Source organism: Ornithodoros turicata, chromosome 2, assembly GCF_037126465.1.
Source record: "Ornithodoros turicata isolate Travis chromosome 2, ASM3712646v1, whole genome shotgun sequence".
NCBI lineage: Eukaryota > Metazoa > Arthropoda > Arachnida > Ixodida > Argasidae > Ornithodoros > Ornithodoros turicata.
The window spans coordinates 115,449,122-115,457,197 of record NC_088202.1 but is presented as its reverse complement, the minus strand read 5'-3'; positions in this window follow the sequence as shown (position 1 = coordinate 115,457,197).

The following is an 8,076-nucleotide window of genomic DNA, read 5'->3' as shown; positions in this document are numbered from 1 at the left end:
TGTTTTGTTACTGCACGTGTTCTCGGTCTTTCGGTAGCCATAATGGATGCCATGCAATCACAGGCGAAACGCGTTCGATGACACAGCAAATATATTCCCAGTATGTTCATCTCGGGGAGGGGGTGGGTGAGAGAGTTTTGTAAGCGGTGTGGCACTCAGTTTTGCAGCTTTTATGGCTTCTTTTGCCTTTCTTGCAGACAATTTGGAGGGGTGTTGGGGGCGTCTCAGCGGGGTGTAGGGGATGCTTGAAAAATCCCTGCGACCCGATTTTACGGAGCACAAAGTTGAAGCATTTGTTGAAGGTTACCAAGCAAAAAAGTGCCTCACTGTCACTTCGGGGATGGTCTCGAAGGTTCTGTAGCTAAGTGCAATGCGTTGGCGCGTATTACGGAGTCTTTGTTTGCCGTCTCTAAATCCACAACTGCCAAATAACGCCGCCATCTTTCTTCGTAAGACTGCTGGGGAGCTCTCGCAGGATTCCGCCGTAAGCTGCGAAGATTTTGCGACGCGCGCCCTTCGTTAATCTACACTTCGTCGTAACTTTCCCGCACGACGGAGACACGACAGATTCCGTCGCACGAGCTCTTTGTGAATCCGACCCCTGAACTGTAGTTGTATTAATACGAAAAATTGTGACAGCGTTTGCTTGTTGGTTCGTTTGGAGAAAACACTATACTGCTCCAATACTGCTCCAATAGCGTCACAGGTCACAGGGTGTCACCCTGTCCTGAAATCGTAATCTCCTCAGATGCTGGTAAATTCGTTTTTTGTGTGTGTGTGTGTGTGTGGTTCTGGCACCACCACGAAGCTAGCCACCAGCAGTTTCTTGCTAAGGGTTTCAGTGGCTGCGCAAGAACAAAATTCCCAGACACTTTTCAACCAAATCGCCCTGCAGCGTTGTACCGATACTTGCAGCATCGGCTGCGTCGTGTCCAAGTACGCCGCAGTGGCCTGGTATCCAATGGAATATGATGTGATGTCCATCCTTCACTGCAATTTGGTATAATTCTAGGCATATGCGCCGACTGCGCGGGGACTTCGGGGCTTGGGCCCGCAGAAATTTTCTGGAGAGCCAGCCCCCTCCCCCCCTCCCTCCCAGAGAGGTCAAGCACCCAAAGTTGACGTTCTCTATCACACAACTGCACTACAAAAAGGAAAGCGCACGTCGCGAAAGCAAACAGCAATCCAGTTTAACTCAACAAAAGCTTTATTTTTTAAAAAACAAATCTCCACTTCATGTCGTATTGCGTCTTCAAAGGAACCGCCTCTTTCCGCCTTCCTTCATGTCACTGCACGCACTCTTGCTCGCATGCCGTCGACAACCAGAAAGAAATGAAAATTTTAGGCCGATCAATGGGATTCATGCGACATGTGTGAGTTTTCCCCCCGTTTTGCCCCTTTACCATGATTCCATCCTGCGCGGAATGACATACAAACAGTACAACCCAACGTACCGCTAACACGACTACGGAGCGCGCGACACGTGTCAGGACTTGCCCGGGAGTGAAGCTCATCCGCCGACGGCAGAGCGCTAACTGTGCAGGGCCGCACAAATCGGAGCAGTGAGGCGAGCGACTTGCATGTTTCAATCTGAGTGCGCCCGTTGCATTCCCTTGCGTATACCGTGAGGCATTGTTTCGGCAGGGCGTTGAAGTACATCGTGGTCACCGTGCCCTGTATAGGGTTGAGCTTCAAGTGTCACGGAAAGAGTTTACCGCGGCGCTTTGTTATTATTTCACGGTAAATCTCACTTGGAATCTTTCGTTATTAACTCGCTAGCATACCCGTATCATATATAAAGGGGCTGCACTGCCACTCGCATTTTCACCGTGGCACTACCGTGTCTTAAACAACTCACGCGAAGTCGGCACGGGGTGGTGGACGTGACCACTCTGCCTCCCTGATAGCCGACCTTGGTGGTGTGAATGTCGCGCAGCATACATTTTCTACTTATTCAAGTTCGTTAAGTGCCCGAGTGCACTGCCCGAGGTGTTTTTATGAATCGCCACGACATGGTGTCATTATAGGCGGCGCTCTCCAGCTCGACTCAGCTACACGAGGTACACATGATGTAGTGTAAACTGGACTAGTTTGGTTTTACATGTGCCAGAAGTCGCACGCTGATGGAACGATATCTGATTAAGAGGCGTGCACCTCCGGGTGAAGACGGGGGCAGACAGAGCGATACTTCGCCAGTATGGAAGCTTCGACCTACGGACTTTGCACCACCGAGGATAGCGGCAGCTCTTCAGCGGTGCCGTAACGACTTCCTCCAATCAAGCTACTGCCCCAACTGTAAATGCCCTCAGGGAAGAAAAGGGCAACGCTGCGAGCCCAGCTGGGAGACTCTTTAGAAAAGGCATTCTGTGCAACTTGTCGCGCTCCTTATGAGATGAACACTCTTCCGAACTCTTCCGAACACTTAAAGAGACAAGGATTCTAAACGGACTTTTGTGGAAAATGAGTTCACCAACTGGAAGAAAGCTGTCGAGAGATTTCAGGCACATGAAGCGACACATTTCCACAGGGCTGCATTGAATGCTTTAACAGCTGTGAAAGAGGGAGCAAATGTCGCCTCGGCCTGTGTACATGGGAAGGAGAGCGAGAAGAAAGCGGCAAGAAAGGCGCTTGTAACGCCAGTATCGTCTCTGCTGTATCTAGCTTGCTAAGGGTTGGCAATACTCGGCCATGACGACAAAGAGAGCAATCTGCAGCAGCTCTTAGAACTTGGTGCAAATCACGTACCGGAGGTGAAGTCATGGCTTCGCCGCACGATATTCAAGTGGATTTCGCACGACATTTTAAACGAACAGTTTGAAATGATGGCTCACGATGTACTTCGTTCCCTGACAGATGAAATCCGTTACGCGGGATATTATGCCGTGACCATGGATGAGATGACAGACATATCCGTCATGGAACAAGTGTCAATATGCTTCCGAACAGTGCAAGCGAACGTAAAAGTTGGAGATATTCTGCGGCTTTTTTAGTACAGCAGACTCCAGGGCGACAACCCTCTTCGCCATCTTGAAATATATCCTACGCTTATTCAATTTTCCTATTGACAAGTGTCCTGGATAGTGCTACGACGGTGCGACAAACATGGAAGGGCAGCACAGTGGACTTCAAGAATCTGGTACGACAAGAAGAGCCTCGAGCGATATACGTGCAGTGTGTGGTGCACGTTCTTACCTTAGTGCTTCAGGACATGAGCCAGCGATTGGACATGTGTCGTGATTTCTTGGGTGTGATAACAGACTTGATAAATTTCGTCATGTCCTCTCCAAAGCGCCTCCATGCGTTCCAATAGTGTGAACAAGAAGACGGAAACGCAAGCCTTCGAAAAATTTTCCCAACACGCTGGACGCTCAAAGCTTCCCTGCGATCGGTTGTTCAGAATTACAGCCGACTGATGACATTTCTTGACGAGATTGCATCAGAGGAACGAAACGAGGCAGGAGCGAAAGCAAGTGAGCTCGGGAATGTATTATCAAGATTCGAGACCATTTTTATGCTCAGGCTCCTGAACCTCGCGTTCTCGAGACTAGAGACCGTGAGCTCAGCTTTACAGAAACCGGGATTGAGATATGACCAAGCAGAACAAATGGTGGAAAATGTCAAGGGGAGTATTATTGAACTTAGGCACGGCTTCTCGCGCTTCTGTATCGAAACGCAAACGGAAGCGAAGAAGTTCGACATTGAAGAGCCATGTGTTCCGGTTTCAAGGCAAAGAAATGTACCACGGCGATATGACGAGGGATCGGACGCTCACGCGTTCCAGTCAGCGGAAGACATGTATCGACAGCGCTACTAAGAGGTAGTCGAAACCGTGCAATCATCGGTAGTTGATAGATACCCACCAGCTATGTGGCAGCATATGGCACACATTGAGAGTTGCGTCATAGGGAGAAGCGACAGCACGTACATCTCTAATTTTTACGGTCTAGATTTTGATGCGGGACGTCCTGAGTTACACCGGGACATGGCGATTGATATTGCTAAGCAGCGTTGCGTCGTGCCCTTGCAAACATCACAAGATGTTGAACTCTTCTCGGGCGATGACGGCAGCTATATGTGACACTTTTTACCGGAAATGACAGAACTCTTAAAAATCGCACTGATTTCGTGCACGTAAGAAAGATAGTTCTCCTGCCTCCGTCGCATCAAAACATATTTGAGATCAACAATGCCCAAAGCCCGAATGAACCATGTGGCGCTTCTGCATGGCCTTAAACCTTGATGCCATTGCAGACGAGTTCATAGGACGTTCCGCAGTGCGAAGGAACACATTTTTCACTGCGGCGTAGGAATTGTTCCCAATCTCATTTCATTACACTCGTGATTTCAGCGTAGAAATCGAAAACACCAGTCCCTAGTCTTTCTAGGGACAGTTACTACAACCTACCAACAACAACTGCATCTATTCTTTCCGGCCTATGTCAATCAGACACAGATCACTGGGAGTTTTAGGATGAGTGTACTCATCTCGCTTAACAAAAATACTAGAAAACGTATCCAAGAAAATTTTGCCTGCGCAGTAGTTAGAAATTCCGAGCACGGCAAAAATAAAGTCGCCCTGCAAGCAGGGCGTCCGATGATGCATCGACGGTACCGTATACGCATGCGTAACATAGAGGAGCTCATCGGGGAAACTGTGCTCTCGACACCCCCCCCCCCCCCCCCCCCCAGCAAAATGCAAACTTGGCGCCTATGATTCTAGGATGTCGCTTCCGACAAGGGTGATACCGTTTGAAGTTCCGGCAGATTTAAGGTAGCATCCATTTGTTGTTGAATCGTCTTGGTTGCATATCTACTGGTTTTCTACTGAGGCCATCAGTTGGTGGGGCTCTCATCCCGGAGGACATCTCGTAGTACGTGACCTTCTGACAGGCTAATTTAGCCGAATACTTTTTCGCCCAACATTCTATGTCTAACATTTCGAATACTATGTCGACGGTTACTGTGTTTCAAGGAGCTTCCTAATGAAAGCTGCTGAGGCAAGCTCGCATGTTACACTACTCAAACTCCAGAGAAAGAGGAATCGCAAACCCCTTCCTCTTTTCGGCCACCTTCACCCTTCCCTCCCCTACCCCCCATTTCCATTCCGTTGGTGCGCCGAGCCATCAGACATGTATTACGACGCAGCCATTGACCTTCAGCATCGATTTGCTTACATGTGTATACAGATGTGCCAACTGAATCAGAAATGTCATGGGAATATCCTTTGTACCACGTCCGGCATGAGATGCAACCGTGTATGCAGATTCCGAAGAAGCTACACACCACTCCATGCAGAAGCACTGGCATGAACCAGCCCAATGATGTCAGCGCGGCTCCTATAACTGGTGTCATGGTTACTTGAAGGAAAAGGGAGTAAATGTGGACCCTCAAGGGCGACATCTTTTTCTTTCTTTGTCAGGGTGTGGCAGAGGGCAGCGCGTGCATGGGATATACTCGGCGGTCACAGAGAACATATTAGTTGTTTGAACACCGACGTCAGTCCTTGTCCTCGAAGTGCAGCCTCAAAATTCTGGCATTTTGCAGCCCTCCTTAGTTAAACGTCGCTGGAGAATGAACGTTTGGAGATCTGACACCACGGGATCACATTCGCCTGACAGGTGACACTCGTAGTCTCTTGAAAGATGAATGTTATGCCTGAAACGAGAAACAAACTCTGAATGATTATGTCGCCCCCGCACCACAACGGAATGTCATCGACATCACAGCCCGTGAGCGGGCCTCGTTCGTACGGACGTCCTTGATTCCTTTACATTGGTGCCGGGACCTGGTTTGCTGATCGAGTCCAGGCTTGCTCAGGTACGTCGGTATAGAGAACTTGGACCGCCTGAAGAAAATACGGACGACGAGCCGCTCGACGGTCACTCGTATTACTTATGAATTCAATGCCATTTTGACATTGTCGCCTCCGGCTGTTGACCAGCTAAAAGCGAAGCTGCAATTCTTGGAAGCTAAGGCATCGAGTCTTGTTCAGATGGATGAAGACGTTCAAGCACTTACTGATGGATCCCCCAACATGAGTGTGAAGCCTACGACCGATACTTGGAGTCTCTAACCGCCATTACCGTTCAGGTCCGCTCTGTGCTCTACCCTACATCGCCCCAGCCTTCGGAAGTTCGGTTGCCACGTGACGCTGGAGCATTCACTGGTGGCTCTCAGTCTTACCGTTTCATCCGTCCTCTTCTGGCGGCCATCCCGACGGAATCAATCAACCGAAGCTCACAATCTGGTCCTTCACCGGTGAGCTTTCGCGATGGCAAGGCTTCTGGGACCAATTTCGAGCGACCGTTCAGGACAACCCACGTCTTTCTAACGTGACCAAGATGAAGTATTTGATGTCGCTCGTGTCTGGATCAGCAGTCAGAGTAGTGGAAGGACTGAACATTAGAAACAAAAACTACGACACAGCAGACTCAAGTCGAGATTTGGCAAGAACCTGTATAGTCTCTTCGTAGACTGCAGCAGACATGTGATAACGAAACCGTCCGATCCTGACAATATCCTGGGGAGACACGAATGATCTTCATCGACGGAGTCCTGCGCGCCGGTTTTCAAACCCGCTGATGTCTCTCCCATCAAGTTCGACGGACAAAGCACAGATACTCTGAACAAAACGTCGTTCGAACAGCTCGATCGTTCAGAAGCGTCCGATGGCCTGTTGCCAGTTTCTTTGTGGCGGGGAGTGTTAAAGATTATGTCGCCCCCGCGCACCACATCAGAACGTCATCGGCATCACCGTTCGTGAGCGGGCCTCGGTCATTGTAGTTCATTCCATTAAACGTACTTCATCATGTACGGACGTCCTTGATTCCTTCACAACAACTTTTTACAGCAATGCATATCCCATTGGCTATGGCTCACCATCTGTAAAATATTCCTGCTGGTTCCCGTGCTGCATTGCGACGTTTTGCTGCTCTTGCGGACCAAGAGCACCACAGAAGAGCAACATATGAAGACACATTGGCAGCTTTCTTTGGCACCTGAATGTTATGTTATCCGTGCTGATGAGAAAGAAAATAATGCTCTTACCGATGGGGCTGTTAACATCAACACGTTTGGAAGTTATCTCTCAGCCTCTGTGAACATCCTTGCATCCTCCTGGATAGCAATAACTAGACCCGCCTATGTAACACTACAAGCAGGGAAAGGTAACAGAAACGGTAACAGAAACGGAAACGGTGTTATACCGGAAATATAGCAGGTAACGGTAACAGAAACAGAAGCGGATATCGCACAGTTAGAATACCTGAAACACAAACGGAAACGACAATAATTTACGGTAATAATTCGGGTATCGCAGGACCCGAATTATTGGAATTCTTTACCATATCATGTAGATCAATTTATGAGATAAACCTCAATGAAGCAAACTAAAATTAACTGAAGACCTAAAGCTAAAATGACCTATCAAACTCGAGCGTATAAGTAAGTAGTATACAGTAAATAGAAGAAGCATAGTTCGTATACGCTTATGGTGACTTGGAAGTTGCAAGCGTGAGTAACATACCTGGAAATCATGTTCATATTAGCTGTTCACAGAAATCACGTACCTATATATGGATGTTTTGAATAAACGTTGTCTCTTGTATGCATGTATCCCCGGAGTCCTCAAACTAGACGTAGAGGGAAACAAACGTAGAGGGATTAAGTTTTGTCACGGTCTCAATGCTCTTTTTTTTAAATAAAGGAAAGAAAAGAAAGACGTAAAACAAAAAGCTGGAGGTATGGCGGTACCGAAAACCGAAACGGAAACGTAACGGAAACGAAAGCAACAATGGTGGTAACCGAAACTGAAATATAAACAAATAAGGGCCAGTAACGGAGGTGGTAACGGAAACGAAAAAGATTCCATTACTTTTCCCTGACTACAAGTGCCGTATTTAACCGCATTATATAGCAAGTTCTCGTAGATATTATTCCATGGCCGGAACCTTGCGCTTGGATCCCAGTTTCCATTTCCCGATATTCCCTTGGGCTGGCCATCGTACCGTGTATGATTATGCTAGAATCGAATGAGTGCTGCCTGTTTCAGTCCGTAAAAGTACCCCAGAGAAATAA